The sequence below is a fragment of the Meriones unguiculatus genome, chromosome 4 (genome assembly GCF_030254825.1).
Source record: "Meriones unguiculatus strain TT.TT164.6M chromosome 4, Bangor_MerUng_6.1, whole genome shotgun sequence".
In the NCBI taxonomy this organism is placed as follows: Eukaryota; Metazoa; Chordata; class Mammalia; order Rodentia; family Muridae; genus Meriones; species Meriones unguiculatus.
The window spans coordinates 62,677,335-62,699,753 of record NC_083352.1 but is presented as its reverse complement, the minus strand read 5'-3'; the positions used below and the strand labels follow the sequence as shown (position 1 = coordinate 62,699,753).

Below are 22,419 nucleotides of genomic sequence, written 5' to 3'. Positions count from 1 at the left end.
ATATTGTGCCTGTGGCTCTGACTAGTAATCCCTGCTTGGGAGAGGTGCAGTGAAATTAGTGGGCCAAGAAAACTTAGAGGGGACAGAAGGAGAAGGGCCAAACGACCTTGTGGGCCTGCAATAGGGGCTTTTCCCTTTGGGGGAGTCACATAAGTGGGGGTTGAGTACATCAAGAGAAAAAGGGAGAGTGTTTGGATGAAGAGTGCTTGAGTTGAAGCCAGACACTGGAATTGTTCAGTGTGTGAGTGAGAGCTCGAGTGTGCACATGAGCTCCCCCTCCTCTGGGTGCTACCCGCGCCCCCCCCCCCCCAACCATGACAGGCTTGGCAGGCTGGCAGCTGGGATTTCCCCTGAGAGCAGTGGGACTCATCAAAGGGGGCCAGACAGCTCAGGCCAGGACTTTGCTAGGTCTGAACAGACAACTGAAAGGATGTGGGTGGGCAAGCAGCACCGCACTCAGCTATCTGTTGTTCTGGAGAAAATTAAGATCTCGAGTTTTGGGATTCAGCCCCTTCCCAAGAGTTGGGCTTAAGAGCAGCCCCAGCACAGCAGCTGAGTGCCTGGGTTTTGAGAAAGCTTCTGCTTGGACTCCAGTGTTTCTGTTCCTCTCAGGGAGCAGCAGGGATATTTTCTCTGCCCTCATAATTGAAGTAATTTTAATTTATGCTCAGTGTAGAGAGCTGGGAAGATTACGAAACAGGCTGGTAGGTGCAGTCTTAGAGGAGCATGGCTGGGGTTTCCTACAAAGAACCAGAAGAACAAGTTGTCGGGGCCATAGTTTGAGGCTGAGTGTGGTCATGGATGCTGCTTCAGGGGTGACAGACTGTCAGGTGGCAGGACTGACTTTCGTGTGCCGCCTGGACAAAGTGGCCTTTTCGGGTTCAACTAGGAAGGCACAGCAAATTAGAAGTTCCCAGACTAGGGGAAAGAAGAATGTCCATTCTGCCTGGGTCTGGAAGACTTTTCAGTCAGGAGGAACGTCAGACTTCATTCCCCCATTTCTCCGCCTCCCTAAGCTTTCTAGGCTGTATTTGTGACCTCTTTTTGTCTGATGAAAATGTAGGTTACTCTTTTAGAAGACAAAGGAATTTATTTTAATAGAGTACCTATAGGTAGCCTCAGGATGGGACTGGGAGCTCACAGCTTGTCCGGTCAGGTCCTTTTGCCACTTCTGCGGGGTACACTGGCTTCTTCTCTTCATCCTTAGAGGAAGCACTTGTTTTTTCCTAGGTGACATTTTTAGGGATTTACATTCCATATTTTGTTCTAGTTTCAGTTCTGGGGTCCTTCATATGAAAGAAAGGGCTGGTGACACCTCTGTTAGAGCCCAGAGTACCCATCTGCACTGGGGGTTGAGGAGGGGAGAGGAGCTCCTAGGAGGTCGTGATGGAAGTTGTGTTGGTTTGAGGCTGAAGGACCCTGGGGGCTACTTGTCCCTAGAGATAGTGAGGTATTTACCAGGTGGAGCTGTGGAAGGGGAGAGAGTAAAGGCCACTTGTGTGAAGGATTTCTTACCAACTCCTCAGCATGACCCCACCTGGCTAGTTTGATCTTTCTGTTCCACAGCCTGGCTGAGGTAGTGTCGTTGAGTGCTTTAGACTGCTGCATGGCCTGACTTAGCCTGCTTTGCCAGGGTAGGAGCCCCGCCTGCCACTGCTAGTGACTGGCTGCTGCTGAACCGCCCTTTGGTCTCCTTTTCTGGAAAAGGGGTGGAGCTTTCGATTTGCTTGGGGAAGCTGTGTTGGGAGTTAGTGAGATAAGGAATGCTCACAATCCCTTCATGCCTAGGGTGTGGGCATGGGCTTCACATTGGAGTGCTGTGAGGGATGCCAGGCCATAGTGCACTCCTGTATGGAGCACCCTTCGCTCTGGAACTGATCGTCAATGTCTGCACCCTGTGGAATCTCGCCTCAGCTTTGTGCCACAGCTTGGCCTCATGTTCCGTCCAGATGAAGGAGGCAAAGTCCGGGACCATGAGGAGGTGCTGGAAAGTGTCACCTTCTAGGCTGTTCTGAAAAACTCATCCCCCACCTTTCTTCCTTTCTCATTCTCTTTCACTCTCTCTTGCTCTCGCTAAGTCTCTCAACTCGTCTCAGACGTCTCTGGCAACACCAAATGGCCAGGTTGGCTCTGTCCTTCTCAGGAAAGAAGGCAGCCGCCTTATAGTGCCCAGCACCCTGGTTTCAGGGGAACCTCTAGCCGTTACTAGGTAGATCTGCCTTGGACCCTTTGCGAGCTATGGATCCTACCTAATTATTTTTGTCATCCACTGCTGGGTTGTGGAATGGTGCACACAGTGGCCCCTAGGAGCACTAGGGTCCTTCATTTTTCTTTTTCTTTCTTTTTTAAAATTTTTATTTATTTATTTGTTTGGTTTTTCGAGACAGGGTTTCTCTAGGTAGCCATGGTTGTCTGAGACCAGGCTGACCTCAAACTCACAGCCTGCCTCTGCCTCCCCAAGTGCTGGAATTAAAGGCTGTGCCACCACACCGAGCTGTGCTTCATTTTTCTAGAGTCCTTTCTGCAGAACAGCTCTCCAGGTAGCTCTTTGGCAGCTTGAATAGGCAAACGGAGGTGTCTGTGACCGCTCAGGTTAACCTTTTTTCATCTTGGGTGGGCCACCTGGCCATATAGCCTCGGCTTTTTGATTTCCTAGGATGGCTATGAGAGAAGTGGAAAGTGTCAGCAAACAAGGCATCCCAGCATCCACTCGTCTCACCTTGGAGCCAAAACCTCCCCAGTGAATCACTCAGATTCAGCAACTGGGTCTTTCTTTTTTTCTTTGTTTGGGCGTGTTGGGGTGGTGGTGGAGGATAAGGTTTCTCTCTGTGGCCCTGACTTCCTGGAACTCACTCTGTAGACCTCAGTTCTCAGAGATCCACCTGCCTCTGCCTCCCAAGTGCTGGCCATGAGCCACTACTGCCTGGCTAGTTTTTTATTTTTTTCTTTTTTTTCTTTTTTAAATATAATTGGTTGCCATTGTATAGCCCTGGCCTGGAACTTATTATGTGACTGGGTTTTCCCACCACAAGCCAAGGGTGTGGAGGTTGGTTTTTTTTTTTTAAGATTTATTGATTTTATTTTGTGTATGAATATTTTTCTTGCATGTATGTCTGTACCAGGTGCTTGGCTGGTGTCTGTGGATGTCAGAAGAGGGCATGAGATCCCCTGGAATTGCAGTTAGAGGTGGTTGTGGGCTACTTTGTGGATGCTAGGAATGGAACCTGGGTCCTCTGCAAAAGCAGCCATTGCTCTTAATTGCTGAGGCATCTCTTCAGCCCTGAGTGTGGAGGGCTTGGGAGCAGGATTCTCACCTGCATGTTGGTCAGACTATCCAGAAGGAGAGAGGAGCACCTGTATAATAAATGTGATTTCTGCCCTTCCCCAGCCTGTTCCAGACACAGCTTCTGCAGCAGCTGGCCTTTGAATTGGCACTGAGGAATACCATCACCACCTTAGCTGGCCGCTTACTTCTATTGGTGACCTGGGTTCAAGTCTACATTTCTGGTCTTGAGTTTCCAGGTGTGGGTTTTGTGATAGAGATATAGAGCTGTAGTTCTTTGTGTCCTCATCCTTATTTGTGTTCACAAATGGAACAGTTTTTCCCCCAGCTGCCTTTGGATGTTTGACTAGGAAAACAAAGCAGCAGAAAGCATTCTGTGTGCACATCCTCTCTCTGAGCCTGGAGCTCACTTATTTCCAGCTTGGTTGACATCCAGCAAGGCCCAGCAATCTTGGTATCTCTTCCCCCACTACAGCACTGGGGTAGGCACAAGCCTGTGATCCACTTACGAATAGCAGGTCCTTCTAGGTCATTTAGTAAGCCCCTGCTTCCTGTTTTTTGACTGTAGCCCAGGCTGGACTTGAACTTACGATGGTTCTGCCTCTGCTTCTTGAAGCTGGAATCATAGTATGTATCATGAGTGCTAGGTTAAGGAAAGAGCTGTTTGTCTTGGAGCTGGATTGAATTGGTTGAGTCACTTAGCCTGTGGCATACTTGGCTTGGTTGCCATTGACTGGATGCCTGCCCTTTCTCTGATGTCTCATTTGGTGCTCCAGCTTGTGAGCAGGTCTACTCTTACAAGTGGTGGGATTTCCTTAAAAGGGTTCTTGAGCCAGCTCCTTTTTGGGGGTTCTCTCATGCTCATTGATCAGAGCACAGTTCTTGGTGTGCTTGCCTTTTTTTCTTCATCTTTTTTTTTTTTAAGATTTATTTTTTTATTTTATGTGTATGATTATTTTACCTGCATGGATGTATGTGTACAGTGTGCATGCCTGATACTGGAAGAAAACAGAAGAGGGTGCCAGATCTCCTAGAACTAGCATTACAGATGGTTGTGAGCCGCCATGTGGATTCTAGGAATCGAACTCAGGTCCCCTACAAGAACAGCCAGTGTTCTTAACCACTGGACATCTCTGCACTCCCACTTGCCTTTTTCGTTTTCTTTAACTATTTTTTTTTTTTTTTTCCGAGGCAGGATTTTTCTGTGTAGCCTTGGCTGTCCTGGACTTGCTTTGTAGACCAGGCTGTCCTCAAAACTGAGAGAGATCTGCCTGCCTCTGCCTCCCAGAGTGCTAGGATTACAGGGGTATACCACTGCGCCCCACTGGCTTGCCATTTCCTTAACTTGCTTGATAGATGAACTTTTCATTCCAGGAAAGTTTGCTTGCTTGTTTGAGACAGGATCTCACTGGGTAGCTCTGACTGCCTAGAACTTTTGATATGTTGACCAGGTTGCTCTCGAACTCACAGAGATGCACTTGCCTCTATCTTCTGAGTGCTGAAATTAAGAAGAGTTATGTCTAAAAGGGATTATTTTTCAGAGATTTCCTTTTTTTGTTTGTTTGTTTGTTTGTTTGCATGAATGCGTGTGTACTGTGTGTATACCTGGTGCTAGCAGAGGCCAGAATAGAGTGTGGGATCCCCTGGAATTGGAGTTGTAGATAGTTGTGAACCACTATGTGGGTTGATATCTGGGAACAAAAGCAGCCAGTTCTCTTAACCACTGAGCCATCTCCAACCTGTTTTTGGTTTTGTTTAAACATTTTTGCAGCAAAGTTTTATGTAATCTTTTCTTCTGTCCACCTGTAGAAGTCATGTTTCCTGGGGAAGAAAGAGGTAGGAGCTTGACATCAGTAATGAGTGGTACTGCCTGCGTTATTTATTTTTGCTGTTTGAGATTGAGTCTTTCTAGGTACCTGACTGTCCTGGAATTCACAAAGGTTCACCTGTCTTTGCATTCTGAGTGCTGGGGTTAAAGGTATGCATAACTGCACCTAGATGTTTATTATTGTGTGTGGGTTCCAGAGAATGGACTCAGGTTGCCAGAGCTGTAGCACACAAGCGCCTTTACTATGCTTAGTCATCTTTCTGGCCATTTTGGAGTTTTTTTTTTGATACTGAGTCCTGAGTGTGAGTGACAGTTTTATTATATTTGTCATGCATTAAAAATGGAACTGTTAGGCCAAGGTGCTGCTTAATGGTACTAGCATGCTTGAGGCCCTAGGCCTAGCACCATAGTAAAATAAAGAGTAGCTTTTTGGGACTAAGGAGATAGCTCCTGGGTAAAGCAGGTGTGAGGGCCTGAGTTTGGATACCTAGAACCTCCAAGTAAAGCTGGATACAGAGCATCCACTTATAATCCTAATGCTCCTACAGATGTGGAAGTGAATATAGAATACTGGGATACTTCAAGGGTTAGCCATCCTATTGTAAGCAGCAGTGAATGCTTAGAAAAGGACATTCTGTCTGCAGGTGAAACCTTAGGTTTCCCCCTTACCTCTACACATGAGCCTTGACGTGTGTGCACCAGATTGGCACACACACAGATTTTAAAAAGCATCTTTTTGGGTAGCAGACAGGTAGGTGTACCTTCCCTCCTGGCTTTCCTCTGTGCTCTGCTCTGCTGAATCTCCAGTCTTCATTGTGAGCCAGGTACAGACGGGAACAAACTGGTACAAACTGGAGATTTAGGTCCCAAAAGGGGAGAGACTTCCCTCCACTGACTTGCAGAAGGAAGAAGCCTGGCAGCTGCCCCATCCTAGAAGATCCCTGGTCAGTCTGTCTGACCTGTGGTTTATTTTAGGTTTGCTCACACGTTTGATCAGTTTGTTTATATAGGTCCACTGGCCAGTTTCCTCCCTCCTGCCCTTGTCGGCATTTGAGCCTGAGGTTATTGTGGGTGTCTGCCAAGGAGAGGACAGGACATGGGGAGGAAGTGATGTAGGGCTGCTTCAGGAATCTCAGGGCTGCTTTCTGCCCCAGAAATCTATTGGATGATGGTTTAAAGTTTAAGCAGCGCTTCCCTGTCTCATTAGGAAAGTAAATCAGGTAACTGTATGCACACTTGAAGTCCAGAATTGGCCCTGACAATGGGAAGCAGCAAGCAGAGCACCTGTCATTCTCACAGCGGCTCTGACAAGCCAGTCCAGGGGGAGGTGAGATTGGCATGTCCTGCTGAGGGTGATGTTGGCAGAGCACTCTGTCCTGCATAATCCCCTAATCTGTGCTGGAGTTAGAATCGCAGGCCCTGTGCATGCTGCATGTCTGGCTGCCCCTCTTGTATGGCTTTTATGTCTGGAGAAGTCCAGTTTGGTTACTGGGGTGCGTCTCACAATTTCACAAGAGAGAGGGAGCCGAGGGCCTTCCAGGACTTCCAGGCTTACCTACCAGCCTTGGTAAGCACTGAGCTGGGTAAAGGGAGGAGGCATGATGGAGTGCTTTGAGACAAGGAAGGACAGTGAGAGTCTGTTTGGGATAGCAATTGAGTGAGGCCTGGAAGGATAATACAGATTCCAAGATTGGGTCTGAGTTTCTTTTTTGTTGTTGTTATTGTTACTGTTTTTGTCTTTTGTTGTTGTGTTCAAGACAGGGTTTCCTTGGGTAGCCTTGGCTGTCCTTCTCTTGGTTTGGGTTTGAATAGGTTACTTTTCTGATGCTAGAGATTTTGGGGAGTGCAGCGGGCTTTTCCTCTTTCTAGAGACAGGGACAGCAACAAGGATAGGTGGCTCCAGGCAAGGAACTTGTGGAATGAGGAACCTAGAGGCTGCTTCTTGTTGACAATGATGGAAGCTCCCTGTATGTTGTCCTGACTTGCTGCAGAAGCAGGAAGGAGACTGAGCTGCTCTTGGTCGTCAGTGAGACTCCTGAATGGGAAAGCCACTGTTGGTGTGTGTGGAACCCAAGGCCTTGTGCATGTTAGGCAAGAACATTAGCACTGAATGGGCTCCTATCCAGAGGCTGGCATAGAGCGCTTCCTAGCACAACTGAGGTTCAACCCTAGAAAAGAAACAGACAAATTTGTGGACATATAAGAGCCTAAGGTACCATTGTGATCCTGGAGTACAGTGCAGCTCAGGGTTTTCATCTCTATTGAAGTGACTGGCTGGAGCAAGGTGGGAGTCTCTGAACAAAAAGAGCTGCTTAAGGCAGGCTGGGATGGCTGATAGGAACACAAGTGTGGCCAAGTGGCTCCAGTCCCTGCCCAGTCACTTTTTTGGGCTGTGAGAAGCCTCTTCTTACTCAAGGGTTCAATAGGATATCTCTGTGCAACCTTCTCCCACTATCCTAGGCAGGGATATGGCTACTTCCCCTCTGGACCTGGGGTTTATGGACAGTGTAATGGGCAATATTGGGAAGCACAGGCTGTTGTCGCTGTTGAGTGCTTACATGGAAGAACCTGAAGTGTACCTGTGCAGGACTGTGTAGGTCTCTGTGTGAGGAAGCCCTGGGGGAGGGGAAGACTGTGGGCAAAGGCAGATTGACACTGTCACAACGTTGGGTTTGCCTGCCTGAGTGAAAGGGGATAGGTGTTAGAGACACAGTGGGAAGACTGGGTTAGCTGGAGTCAGGGACTAGCGAATTTTTTGTCTGTTTGCTTGACAGCTGTTGGGAGTCTCTTCCAGGCTCTGCCCTTGCTGAGTCCTGGGATCCTGTGATAGGAAAGGTGGCCCTCAGTGTCCTTGAAGGGCACTGAGCTGGGTAAAGGGAGGAGGCATGATGGAGTGCTCTGAGACAAGGAAGGACAGTGAGAGTCTGGGATAGCAATTGAGTGAGGCCTGGAAGGATAATACAGATCCCAAGATTGGGTCTGAGTTTCTTTTTTGTAGTTGTTATTGTTACTGTTTTTGTCTTTTGTTGTTGTGTTCAAGACAGGGTTTCCTTGGGAAGCCTTGGCTGTCCCAGACTCTCTTTGTAGACCAGGCTGGCCTCGAACTCAGAGATCTGCCTGACTTTGCCTCCTGAGTGCTGGGATTAAAGGTGTGCGCCACCACCACCCTGCTCGATCTGGGTTTTAGGGGTGCAAAATTGGTAGGCAGAGAGGGAGAGACCTGGTTCTGGAGAGGCTAGATGTGATGGAGGTAGGTCATAGCTCTGGGCGGCCTTTTTTTCTGAGTGGAAATGTGGTGAGCCCATGTGGCCATGTGACCATCTGCGTTCTGGGGAGCCCGACCCTGAGAAGTTATGTTTGGAGTCTAGCCTGTGCCAGGTGAGAATGTGGGGAGAGCTAAGATAAAATAATGGCAGGCCGCTAGCATATGCAGGAACAGCCTGGTGAGGGACAGGTGAATGCAAATTAGAAGGACCCAGGCCTTAGCTGGAAAAAGTGCTTTCCACGATCAAGTCCACAATCTAGGAAGAGGCTTGGATCCGATACTAGAGAACAGTTTGGGGCCTCATGTGGTCTATATTCTGAGGCTATTCAAGCTTGGAGGATTTTAAGTTGTTTTTATGTAAAATTACATTTTTGAGACAGGTCTCATGTAGCCTATACTGACCTGGCACTTGCTATGTAGTCAAGGCCAGCCTTGAACTCCAGTTTTCCTGCTTCCATATTTCAGGTGTGAGTCACCACGTCTGATCTGGCTTTTTATTTTTAGTCAGGGTCTCATCATAGCTCAGGCTGGGCTCAAAACTCAGGATTGTCCTGCTTTGGCCCTTTATGTGTGAGCCACTTTACCTGGTGTCCAAAATGAGTTTTGGAGCCTTTTCTAGAAAGACCCAGCTAGGATGATGACTTGGCAGGCAAAGATGTTTGGTTTATGACATGCACATGCATACCTCACTGACAGGGGGAGAGAGACAGACAGACTGACAGACTGAGAGACTGACTGACTAGAGAGATGGCTCAGCAGTTAAGAGCACTTGGCTTTTCTTCCAGTGCACACATATAAGACCAGGGCATGTAAGACAGTCTGGGGACCGGAGAGATCAGTGTCTGAAGTGCTTGCTATGCAAGCATGAGGACCTTAGCTTTGAATCCTCAGCGAGAGCAAAGGCTGTAATCCAATATTCACTGTGGGGTGACGAGATAGAGGCGGGAAAAGACTTGTAGTTTGCACATCCAGCTAGCTTGCCATAAGTAGCAGTGACAGGCTATGCCTTGAGGTGGAAGGTGAAGACTGACACCATCTCTGACCTTCATGTGTGGGCGCCCGTGTGCACACATACAAGATAATTCCCCTGAAACATGTTATTCTAGTGACTGTTGTGATGGTGTAATGCACTGCTCAGACGGTTTTGAGTTTTGGCTCTTCTGGCAGGCTTGGGAAGAGAGATGGGTGTTCCCCCCAGGACACTGGCTTGAAAGTGGGGAGGGGTGTGGTTGTAGGTAGGAGGCTTGGATCAAAATGACTAGGCATGTAAGTGATCACCAAGGTCTCTCTCAGGGCCCTGCTTGGAGGCTGGGTGGGGTGAGCTGAGCTGTGCTGTGCTCTGCTCTGGTGACCGCTTACCTGAAAAGTCCTCTGCACACAGTTTTCCTCCTCTGAAACAGGGTATCCTTATATAGTTTGGGCTGCTCTTAGCTTTGGATTCTGCCTCAGTTTCCTACCACTCTGGCTGCAGACATACTTTGTGTGATGACCCTAATTGGTTCCTGTGAGGTTTTGAGCTCTATCTATTGGAGTTGAAGGTAGAGATGGCTGTTGGCTTATAGAACCGGCCTAAGATTTGTCTGTAAGTCTCCAGACCCCTTTCCTCTGTTTGTAGGTTGGCAGGCATGCACTCTGAAGTTAGTGCCTTGTCAATAGGGGCTGGTGGTTGTTCGCTGTGCACCTGGGGTTTTTAAAAGAAAAGGCGAGGATTGATCTGCAGTAGTTCCTAAGTCTGCCTAAAGCCCCCAGATCCTGCGGGTGTATACAGGGCTCTACTGGGAGTTCTTGGAAGGTTAGTAAAGGGTTAAATCAGTGTGTATATTTAGGAGGGGACTCTTAGGTCTAATATGCCCATCTTAGTTTGGGGATGTTAGATGGGACACTCTACAAGTCTGATTGTTCGAAGTGCTGAAGTAGTTCAGCTCTCTGCCTGGGACTGGGCTATCGAGGGCCCAGGGATAGGGTCCCATCAGAGTCAGTAGTAGAGCCCAGACCCTCAAGTGCAAAGCATTCTAACACTGTCCACATCTGAGAGACCTGGGTAGTAGCTTTAACTTTTTAGCTTCAGAGTTTTTTTTTGTTGTTTTTGTTTTTTTTTTTTTTGTTTTTTTTCTTAATTTTATTTTATATGCATTAGTGTGAAGGTGTCAGATCCCTTGGAGTTGGGGTTACAGACAATTGTGAGCTGCCATGTGGGTGCTGGGAGTTGAACCCGGGTCCTTTGGAAGAGCAGACAGTGCTCTTAACCACTGAGCCATCTCTCCAACCCAGCTTCAGAGGTTTTTTTTTTTTTTTTTTTTTTTGCCTGTCAAAGGAAGTACCTCATGTGAAAAGTACAGTGATGGAGACATTGAGTGTCAGGATGGCAGTGCCTCCTAACAGTGGGTGGGTGGGTGGGTATCTCCTGGGTATGGTGGGGTTAATGTTGGTAGTCCTTGGCTCTGGTTATGGTACTCACAGGCTATTTATTGGACACGAGAAGACCAACCTTTAAAAAGCTACCAGCATGTAGACCTTAATTATTTTATTTGCTCGTTATCTTGGGTTGCCAGTCTGGTGGACACTTGCAGAGGTTCCTGAAGGTGCAGGTTTGTCCAGTGCTCACAGGTACCAAGCCCTGTTACCTGGGAATGTAGAGGTGCTAGGGTCATAAGGTTTTATTCCTTCAGAGGTGGTAGTTAAAGGGGAAGTCTTTACACTGCAGATCTCCCTGTGGCTGTTTCTTTAGTTGTAGGTTTTTTGTTTTAAATAAGCTTTTGTGGGACAATGAGGCGGCTCAGTAGGTAAAGGTGATTGAGTTTGATCCCTGGGTCTCACATGCTGAAAAGAGAACCATCTCCATAAAGTTCTGTGACCTCCTCATGCAGAGATATAATGAAGAGGGTCCCAGGCAGCTGGAGTAATGGCTCAGTGGTTAAGGGCACTCTTACAGAATACCAGGATTTGATTTTCAGCTCCTGCATGGTATCTCACAACAATCTGTAACTTTTCTTCTGTGGGATCTGATACTGTCTCTGGCATCTGTGTGTATCAGTCATGTGGTACACTGACATACAGGCAAAACACTCATACACATAAAAATAATATAAGCATGCTCTAGGAGTCAGACAGGTCTTTGTAATCTCATCTATTAATAGTGAATTTCTGGGGCTGGAGAGATGGCTCAGAGGTTAAGAACACTCACTGTTCTTCCAAAGGTCCTGAGTTCAATCCCTGGCAACCACATGGTGGCTCATCACCATCTATAGTAAGATCTGTTGTGCAGGCAGAATGTTGTATAAATAATAAATAAATCTTATAAAAAAAAATAGTGAATTTCTGGCCAGCTGAGGATATGTGTGTGTGTCTTGAAAATAAATGAGTAAATGAATGTACTTAAGTAAAGATTGTGTGTGGATGTGTGGGGTAGTTTGTGTGTGCACATAGAGGCCAGAGGCAAGATTGTCATCTTAAAACATTTCTGATGGGTGTGGAGGCACACACCTTTAATCCCAGCACTTGTAAGGAGGATCTGTGGGTTTTAGGACAGCTAGGGCTACAAAGTTAGACCCTGTCTTTTTTTTTTTTTTTCTTTTTTTAAATCTTTAAATTATGTGTGTGTGTGTGTGTGTGTATGTATGTGTGTATTTGTGCATGAGTGCACTGCCACATTTGCACATGTGAAAGATCAGAGGACAGCTTGCAGAAGTTGGTTCTCCTTCTACCATGTAGGTTAAAGGCCTTAAATTCAGGGTGACAGACATAGCTAGTCCCTTTACCTCAGAGTCGACTTGTGGGCCTCACCTTTTGTTTTGAGGCAGATTTGCTTGCTGAGCCTGTATCTCTGCTGACTTGGCCAACTGCTGGCTAGTGAGCTTCAAGGAGCATCCAGTCTCCACCTCCCCAGTGCTGGGTTAACCAGGACCTCACCTGGTTCTTCGTGCTGGGCTGCTGGGTGTTGAATTGCTGATTGTTCTCTGACTAAGCTGTTCGTCGCAGGCCCTCCCTCCCTCCCTTCTCTGTCTTTGTCTCCAGGTTCTCCCTGTGCATCTCTGGCTTGAACTCAGAGGCCCACCTGCCTTTTCCTCTTGAGATTAAGGTGATTATGCCACCACACCCAGCTTGCTCGATTCCTTCCTTCCTTCCTTCCTTCCTTCCTTCCTTCCTTCCTCCCTCCCTCCCTCCCTCTTTTGCTCCTACCCTCCCTCCCTCCTTCAATCCTTCTCTCCCTCTCTCTTTTCTTCCCTCCCTTCTACCCCTTCACCTTCTCTCCTCGACCCCCTCTTCCTGCCCTCTTCATTTTCTTTTGGGCAGAGGTTTCTGTGGCCATGAGTGGCCTTGAACTCCTGAGGCAGTCATCCTGTGTCAGCCTCCCAGGTATGCACCACTATACATGGATTTATTTATTTATTTATTTATTTTTTAATTTGCAGTAAGGCCTGAAGAGATACCTTAACAAATATAAGAGCCCTTGTTGTTTTTGGTAGAAGACCTGGGTTTGATTCCAGCATCCTCATAGTGGCTCAAAAATCCTCCTGGCCTCAGTGGTCACCAGGCACACACATGGCATATAGGCAAACGAAACACCCATAAAATCATAAAATTTTAAGACAAGGTTTTGCTTTAGTTCAGGCTTTGCCTCTGAACTCATAGAAGTCCCTGATGAGTGCTACAGTGGTAGGTAGCATTACCATGCCTGGCTTTTGAGTCACAACACGGTGTATGCTGGGGCCTTTTGAACTGTCACTGAGTATTGTTTTCCACACAGTCTCCTTGCTGGGTTCTGCCTGTGGGATAGACAGCCCTGGTATTCAGGGTTCCAGGCTGCAGATCAACATAATGGTGCTCTTGCTTTCCCTCTCCTGGCATCATTGGATGGGGGTGGAGGTGGGGGATCTGTTTGTCTTGTCCCCCTTACACGGAGTTGGTTGTGCTGGGAGCTGGCCCTCTGTCTAGTGCAACATTTTGCACACAGGCTTTCAGGAGATTTGGGGCACTCAGGTTTCCATTTAAGGGAAGAATGTGGCCAAGATGGAGTGGTTCTCTCTATTCTCCTGGCTGCTATCTTGGACTTCTCTTGATTGTGCTGTAAGGCAAAGATGGAACAGGTGTGTCCCCAGGGAATTGGTCTGCTGTGGTAGGCCAGGGCTAGCCAGGGAGGCAAGGCCCAAGGTGCTAGGACATTGCTCTTTTTTGTTTATTTGTTGTTTTGATTTGTTTTTGGCACTTCTTTTAGATCCCCAGCCATGACTTTTCTGCCGTGCATTTGGGAAGTTGCAGGGACTGATTAATGCTGGTGTGATCTGATAGGAAGCAGGGCCTAGGCCCCCCTTTGCACTTTAACATCCTTGTGCATGCATGATCCTGGAGGGTTCAGTGATACAAGTAGCTCAACCTTGACCTCATATAAGATGGCTTAGACCCCCGAGGGCACATGCTGTGTGATTTCCATCCAGAAGCTCCCTGAAATAACACTGTCTTTGCAGATAGAAGGCAGTGGTGGATGCCAGAGACTTGGACAAGGACAAGCAATAGGTGTGGAGTTTCACTTTAACAAGTTGTGTAAACTGTGATAGTGTTTTTACTTTTTATTTTTTACACTTCATTACATGTGTGGGCGTGGGAGGAGTTCACAGGATATCTTTTAGGAGTTGTGTGTCATGGAGGTTGAACTCAGGCTGTCAAGCTTGGCATCCTTTGTCTGCTGAGCATTTCACTGGTACATGTAAATTTTTCTTTTAGGGAGAGGGTTTCGGGTCACAATTCCTTTGTGTAGCTCTCGCTGTTCTGAAACTCATTCTATAGACTAGGCTAGCCTTGAACTCACAGTCCTTTCACAGACTCTGCTTCCTGAGTGCTTGGATTAAAGTGGCATGCCGCTACTTCCCAGGCCCCACGGAAACGTTTGTAATGACGCTGAACTGCACACTTGAAAGTGGTCACAATAAGCTGGGCAGTGGTGGTACACGCCTTTAATTCCAGCACGTGGGAGAGATAGGACGATCTCTGTACAGACCAGGCTAGCTTGGTTCAGGACAACCAAGGCTATAGAGATAAACCCTATCTCAAACAAACAAACAACAAACAAACAAAAAGTTACAATAAGAAGCCTGGCTTGGTTACAAGGTGAAGCAGGCAAACCTCAATACTATGGGTTTGAGGTCATTTTAGGCTATAGTATGAAGACCCTATCTTCAAAGGAGGAAAGTTAAGATAATTTTACCTATTGTGCATTTACTACACAAAAAATATGAGCTCGGAAATAATCTGTAACTATGAGAACATGGATCTGACCTTTAGTGTTAGTTTAGAAAGACTAAGACGTATACATTGAAGGCCTAACTTGTATCAGCTGCTAGGGGGTTTAAAGAAATGCATGTGGTTCTAGAAGGTTCATTGTGACACATCTTTGGTGTAGAGTGTTGGAGCACAGAAATTCCTTGGTGTTTCTTTAGCTCCTGCAGGGGCAGGACCTGGATACGCTTCCTCCAGCTTGGTGGGGTGACCCTTGAGCCCCTGAAACCACCAGGAAATACTGGGGAGAGTCTGAGGTCTCCTAGCTGCCCTGCTTGGGGGGATCGTAGGTGTTCTTCATTTTTTCTGTAGTTGTTTGCCAGTGTCTGGTAGTTGGAAGAGTGACACATACTAACGGGTTTTTGCAGAGGGCAGCCAGGGGAAACTGTCCCCACATTTCAGGCTGAGTCCTCAGTGACCTCAACAAGTGGCCCTTGAGCAGCACACACCAGCAGGACATCCTGTAATTCAGCTCTCTGCCCACAACAGCTCCCTGGAGGCAGTGTTACTTCCCACAGGCCAAGGCTTATTCTAAAGGTTACTCCCCTTTTTGTTGCCCAGTGAGGCTCTCCTGGGTTTCTGATGACTGTATATCAGTCTAGGTACCCAGGTCCCTCCTCCAACAGCTTATAGATTTCAAGAAGACACGTTCCTTTCCATTTTGGGTGTTGCAGTGTTGAGAAGGAGCTTCAGGGCTTATCAGGTAGCCACTCACCAGGGACTTCCTGTGCCCTGTTGTCCGTAAGCTTCCAGAGCCTCATGACAGAGGCACAGTTGGTACTTTTGGTACTAGGGACCCAGTAGTCTCCAGCCCCTCTCTTTTCTTTTCCACCCAGAGACTGAGTGGGCAGCTGACTTATCACTAGCCAGCATGTGAGCCTCCTTCATGACATGGGCACTTTGGAGGTCTTAAGGACTTGGAGAACTGCATGCCAGGAAAGGGGTGGGAGAAAAAGTTATCACAGGGGAGCAGTTCCAGATTCCCGGCAGAGAAGCCATTTCCTCTTTTTCTTGTCACACTTCCTTCAGGTGTCTGACAAGCTTTTCACATACTGAACATCTCAGTGCTGAGCACTTCAGACCTTTCTGAGGCCCAGAGACCCTGGCCTCTGTACATTTCAACATTCAGGTTTCTGCAGTTCCCATCTGCTGCTTGGACGTTGGGAGGAGCGTCCACATCCAGATAGGAGCTGAGACGTTTTGAGGAATGGCTTTAATCACAGTAGCCAAAGTAAGAAGTAGTGGTTTCCTGTGGAGGGGCTGCCTGGAGCTAGGGCTGTCACTTGGTCCACAGCAAGGGGCCTATAGGAGGGAGGTGGGCTTTGTCAGAGGGCTGTGAGTTATCAAGAGCCACAGCTGTCCAGAAGCACTCTTGAACCTTCAGGATGGCCAATAGGGAAGGAAGGGTGTGATGAAGGATCTTGCTTTCTGAGCCATGAGACGTTCTGGATACATCTGTGAGCTCAGGGTGGAATATTGTACCTCTGCAATAAGAAGGGGCGGTTTGGTTAGGGGCTCAGTAGAGACCACTTGCCTCCCATGCAAAGCAGAGGCTCTGGGGTCCATGTCAGCATTGCAGAGGAAAAAAGGGCGGGGGGAGGTGTACAGTACACCAACCACCAGTGTTGAGAGAGCAGTGAGTTCTCAGCAGTCACAGGGAGGAGGCTTTTCTAGATTCAAGGCTGGGCCTCTGGGACCTTCAGCTGTGAGAGAGGCTGAAACAACAGCTGCTCTCCGGGAGGCCCAGGCTCCTGAAGGGGATGGGGCCCACATGCCTGTCTCCTAGCCTTGGACTCTTAAGGGAGGACAGAATTTGTATTTATGATTGGTTTTGCTCCAAGTATGTGATGGAAACATTGTTTGTGGGTGCTGACAATAGTGTAGGGGTCCCAGGACAGGGTCTCAACTGTTGACTACATCCCAGTCTGCTTACTTTGGCTGGGTGCACTGGTTTGGGAATGCTTGCTTGTGTGACAGGGACTTGGCAGCAGAAGTGGCAAGAGGGAAGGAGTGGGTTTCTTTGCATGTCCGTGGCCTGGGCAAAGGTGGGCAGTTCTGAGGAGTCGGGGAGAGGCAGCCTTACTGGAGTAATGATGTGGTGTGTCTGAGTTTGTGCATGTAGTCATGTGAATCATCACAAGGAACTGTGAGAGGGCTGTGTGTGTGTCTGTGTTTGCCTGTCTTCAAGGATGTTAGGGAGGCTGTGTTGGCTCAGTGTGAGAGGAGATGATCCATCTTCCATCAAGGCCTTTGTTACCATAGGTAAGGGAAGACAGGGATTGTGGGTGCCAGAACTTGAGGTAGTGGGCAGGACTCTGTACATTCTCATCCTCTAGTGCCAGCTTGGGTTGCCAGGGGACGGGCTGTGTGGCCACTTTCCCCACTGGCTCCTTCGCTCTCCTGGGATTGTCTCTTTAAGTCTCTAGTCTGCTTACTCCGACATGCCCCTGCTCCTAGGGACATGGTTAACAAGGCTTTGTTCCCTAGGGAGAAGAAGTATTGCTTAGGTTCCCTGGGGTGACCTGGAGCCCAAGCCCAAGCTGTTCTTCTTGTGCTGTCCTCTGCCCCTTTCCTGAGCTGCAGTGCTCAGTAGCCTGTAGGGGGTGAGGTTCCCTCATTGCCATTTGAGACAATACTTGTGGTTTTAATTGTCACGTATGACTACTGCTCAGCTCTGTCATTGTAGGCAGACATAGTCAGTAGGAACATTGTTTTCTGTGTCCCAGGAAAACTGTTTGCTTGAATGTGGGTAGCAGGCAATAGGGTGCTGACTCCCAAGTTGGAAACTGAATGTGAGCTGGAGCAGAATTCAATGATAGCATATACTTAATGTGCATATTGCCAGCACCCAGGAGGTCGGGGGTGGGGGGTGCCAAGTTCCAGGCCACCTGGGCTACATTAAGAATTATGAAGCAGGCTGGAGAGATGGCTCAGAGAGGTTAAGAGCACTGGCTGTTCTACCAAAGGTCCTGAGTTCAATTCCCAACAACCACATGGTGGCTCACAGCCATCTATAATGAGATCCTGTGCCCTTTTCTGGCGTGCACATGTATGTGCAGGCAGAATAATGTATAAATAATAAATATATATATATATATATATATATATATATATATATATATATATATAAGAATTATGAAGCCAGCTGGGTATGGTGGCACGCACCTGTAGTCTCTGGCACGCCAATCTCTGAGTTCAAATCCAACCTGGTCTACAAAGGGAGTCCAGGACAGCAGGACCACAAAGGGAGATCCTGTCTTGAAAAACAAAGCAAACCAGCAAGCAAACAAACACAAAAAATTATGAAGCCTCAGCAGTGGTGGTGCACACCGTTGATCCCAGCACTCAGGAGTCAGAAGTGGGCGGATCTCTTGTGTGATCGAGGCCAGTGTAATGGAGCTAGTTCCAGGACAGCCAGGCTACAGAGAGAAACCCTGTTTTGAAAAACAAAACAAGAGAAGAATTATGGTTCTGTGTACCTGGGTGTGGTAGCACATATTTTAATCCTAGCTCCTGAGAGGCCATGGCAGGCTGAACTTTTGAGTTCCAGGTGATTCTAGTCTTCGTAGTGAGTTCTAAGTCATACCGTGTGTGTGTGTGTGTGTGTGTGTGTGTGTGTGTGTGTGTCTGTCTGTCTGTCTGTCTGTCTGTCTGTCTGTCTCTCAGAAGAGTGGGTATTTGGTTTGAGCTAATCTTCTGCCTTCCAGCACTATGGTGCCTCCTGCTGTGCTCTACTAGTGTCTGCCTTGGTTTTTCTCTTTCTGATGTTTTGAGTTCTATTCCTTGATTTAGTGGTATGGTTGCTAGGACCATTAGCACAGAGGGTCCAGGTAAGCTTTGTGAAGGAGGTAGAAACTGCTTGGTTGTGCATGGCAGGTAAAGTCTGGGTCTGGGAGGGGCAGAGATAGGATCAATGAGAAGTACTAGGTTCTTGGATCTGTCAGAATGACATAGGGGCCCAAGGTGGCGAATGTTTGGGTGCAGATGCCACAGGTGTCAGTGAGAGGGGTAATACAGTCATGCAGGGCCAGGCCCTTCCTGTAAAGTGCCAGTGCCTTCAGAGACACCGCCTGTGTTACCTTTTGTATTGGCTGTGAGTAACCTAAGGGACTCTTGCATCTGCCTTCATCCTGGAGCATTCTCTAGGCCTTGCCCCAAAGGGTCAAATGACAACAAAACATGGCAGCCACAGTGCCAAGGCTTGATTTCATGTTCATGGCTCTAGCTCCCATGGCTATCTTCCTGTCAAATGCAGTTTCTCATTAATTAGGACATGAAGTTACTGTGGGTTATAGGAAAGGGCGTGTGTGAGAGTGGAGGATCCAGGTGCAGGGTCAAAACCAAACCATAATGATTTATCAGGGGAGGTAAAAGAGTCTCCCATGAGCTGGTAATTGTGCACTTAAGGGTTACTTGATATTGTTTTAAAATGTATGGGTTTGACATAAAAACAGCAAAGCTGTCTGAACCCAGCTAGTGAGGTGCGATGATGATCACATAATTTCTCTTAGTTTTAAGAAATGCCCCTTATTGTGGGAATGCAAAATGGACTCTGCTGGGTCTCCCTTTACTCCTTGTGAGAATCAAATTGATTGATTGGAGGGGCTGCAGCACTGGCCTCCCAGACTGGCTCCTCCATCCCAGACCTCTTACTCAGCTGCAAACTCTGACAGCACTAGTTGTGTGTCAGATGTTCTAGGTTCCTGAATTGAAGTCAGGCAGAGTCTTGACTGCACAGCCTGTGCCTTACTGTTGAGTGGGAAGTCCACAGACCCCAGACCCACACTGGGTGGGGTTGGGCGGAGAGTACCTTCCCAGGAAACTCTTAAGCAGACTGGGCTTGGGGCCCGCTAGTGGGTACAGCAGGTGGCAGCAGAGCAGGCAGCTAATGAGTTCAAATACTTCTCCAGGATAGGGACCCCTGGAATGTTGTGAGGCTATGTGGATTAATCATTTATTAGATTTTTTAAGTGTCACAATGACCTGGTAGTTATGTTTTAGGTCTTTTCAGTTTAGAGTGGAGATTAGAGAATTGGTGGATTTCTCTATTATTTACAATCTCTAGTGTATTGTTTTGTTGCCCAGGCTATTGGCTCAAACAATCTTGCCTTAGCCTTCTGTGTAGCTGTGACTATAGGTGCAGGCACACCTCTCTTGATGACCTGGATTTGAGATTCTGTCTTCGCAGAGGAATTGCTTCAGATGTGAAACATCCACAGTGGTAGAGTACTTGGTGTATAAGCCTGCGATAGAAGGTCAAAGATGAGGTTCATTGGGTGAGTGGGGCACTGGGCTGGCCTCTGGAGTATGTAGACGATTACGTTCAGGTCCAGTCAACTGTTGGATTAAGAGTGTATATGGTTTGTATGTGTGCACGCTTGTGTGTCTGCAGGCATGTATGTGCCATAGTACACCTGTACGGGTCTGCTTGTGAGAGTCGGCGCTCTTACCATGTGGCTCTCAGGGATTGAGCTCAGGTTGTCAGGCTTGGTGGTCAGTGCCTTTACCTGTTGAGCCATCTTGCTTGTCCAGAGGCTTCTTGAGATAAGAAGCCCAGTTCAGAAACATTCTTCACCTCAGCAGAGAGGATGTTGTGGCCACCTACAAAAGTGGCTGAAGTTTCAGATATATTCAGTGTCAAAGCTAGTAGAATTGAGTGAGCTAGGGAGGATATTGTATTCCTCTGATCTCAGCAGAGAGGCATGATGATAGCAGTGAGTTTAAGACTAGCTCAGGGCTATGCAGAGAGTATTTTAGGTTATCTCTGAAATCAGGTGATCCTCCTGCCACTGTCCCCCCACTCTGAGGTTACAAGAGAATGCCACTCTGCCCTGCCTCTTTATATGGTGTGAATCCTCATGCTTGTGTGATAAGCACTTATGTCACTACCATGTGCCCAGCCTCTGCTGGGGTTTTATGATTGTATTTGTAGGTCAGTTGGGGAGAGAATTTATACCTCCTTGCCATGAGTAAGGGATCCCTTTTCTTTGGCTTTATTTACTTTTGTGATGTTGGAGATGGAACCCAGGCCTGGTGCATCAGGAAGTTCTCAGCCAGAGCTACGCCCCAGCTTTTTTATTTTTTTGAGACAGTGTCTCTGTCTTATGCTAGAGTCAAACCATCCTCTTGCCTCAGTCTCAGGTGAGTGCCAGGACTTCAACATGACTACAGTTTCTTTTTTCTTTTTGTACATCACGTTTTTATGCTATTATAAGCAGATTGTGTGGCTGGCTGGTGTGCCTCTATAGAAATACAGTTTGCTTTGTGCACTAATGGCCTGTGACTCCTGCTAAATCAGACCATCAAACCGAAAGGTACGAGCAGGAGTTGGCAAGGTAACTCAGCCAGTAAACACATTTACCACCACCTGACCACTTAACCTGAATTTGATCACTAGAACCTACGTGGTGGAAGGGAAGAACCAGCTTTTGAAAGTTGTCCTCTGACCTCTAAGTGCAGTTTCATGCTTTTTCTCCTGGGCATGGGACTGTAAGCTGGAGGTGTGGGCATTGCCACCAACTGTAAGACATGATCAGGTTACATATTGCTAGCCTAAGAACAAGCTGAGACTGAGAACTGAAAGGTGGCTTCTGCAGAATCTGTTTTTTTTCCATGGTAAAGTTGAAATCGTGACAGGGTGGGGTCTGTTCATGCTGGCCTTGAACCTGTAGACAGGTGCTTGGGCTCATACAGTAGGGTTTCCTGCCCCTGGCAGAGAAGCCCTAACCTGGTGGGACAGAAAAGTGAGGGTTAAAAGCATTCATTGGGTTTCCCAGTCTGCACTGATCCTGGTAGTGTCTATGGCAAGGGCCTTACATGTCAGGGGCCTTGTGTTCCTTGATACCCAAAGGTCTCTCTGGCATTCACTCTGGCTTTACTATGGAAGTTTTCCTGTGAAAATATTTCTTTCTCTCTTTCTTTTTAAGACTTATTTATTTATTTAATGTAGGTGAATGTTCTATGTGTACACCTTCACACCAGAAGAGGACATCAGATCCCAGTATAAATGGTTGTGAGCCACCATGTGGTTGCTGGGAATTGAACTCGGGACCTCTGGAAGAGCAGACAGTGCTCTTAGCCACTGAGCCATCATCTCTCCAGCCCTTGTGAGAGTATTTCGCACCTATGAGCCACAAATTACTGATGAGTTTTAAAAGGTTTCTTCTTGCTGGGCACTGTGGTGCATACTGTTAATGTCAGCACATAGGAAGCAGAAACAAGTAGACCCCTGAGTTCTAGATCAACCAGAGTAACATGGCGAAACTTTGTCTTACGAACTGAAAACTAAACAGAAAATGTTTCTTTAAAAAAAAAATGCCTATGTGTATCTTACCTACATGTATGTTTGTGTACCATGTGTGTGCCTGGTACCCAACTGGAGTTGTGAACTGCCATGTGGATGCTAGGAACCAAACCGTGGTTCTTTACAACAGTAGCCAATGCTTGTTACTGCTGAGCCATTTCTTTAAAAACAACAAAGGCCAGTTTCTTCTTGGTACATCCTCTTGGTAGTAGCACGAACACAAAGAGAACAGTGGTGATGTTAATGCTTGGCAGAGCCACATGCGTAAAATGCTGAAAGAGGGACCCAGCCTGACAGCACAGACTCTGGGACCTGTCATGGAGCCACTCTGCCTATGACCTGGGACCTTTTGAGCCATATGCCTCATCTATATGCAAGCAGTCTGTCTCTTCTTCCCTGGCAGTTGTGCCTTCCTCTTCCTTATGGACAAGCCTATACTTCTGCGGTGGTGGTGGTTCAGAGAGAGA

General features: G+C 47.5%; 1 protein-coding gene across 6 annotated transcripts in view; it reads left to right on the top strand.

Moving 5' to 3' along the window:
* Gatad2a (GATA zinc finger domain containing 2A) overlaps positions 1 to 22,419 on the top strand; it is a 91,811-nt gene that overhangs the window by 25,291 nt on the left and 44,101 nt on the right. The window contains exon 1 of one of the 6 annotated variants that reach the window (XM_060381907.1): positions 12,597 to 12,732. The exons of the other annotated variants lie outside the window; for them this stretch is intronic. The gene's annotated coding sequence lies outside the window, so the exon portion shown is untranslated. Of the gene's footprint in view, positions 1 to 12,596; positions 12,733 to 22,419 lie in introns of those variants that run through there. 6 annotated transcript variants of the gene reach the window in all.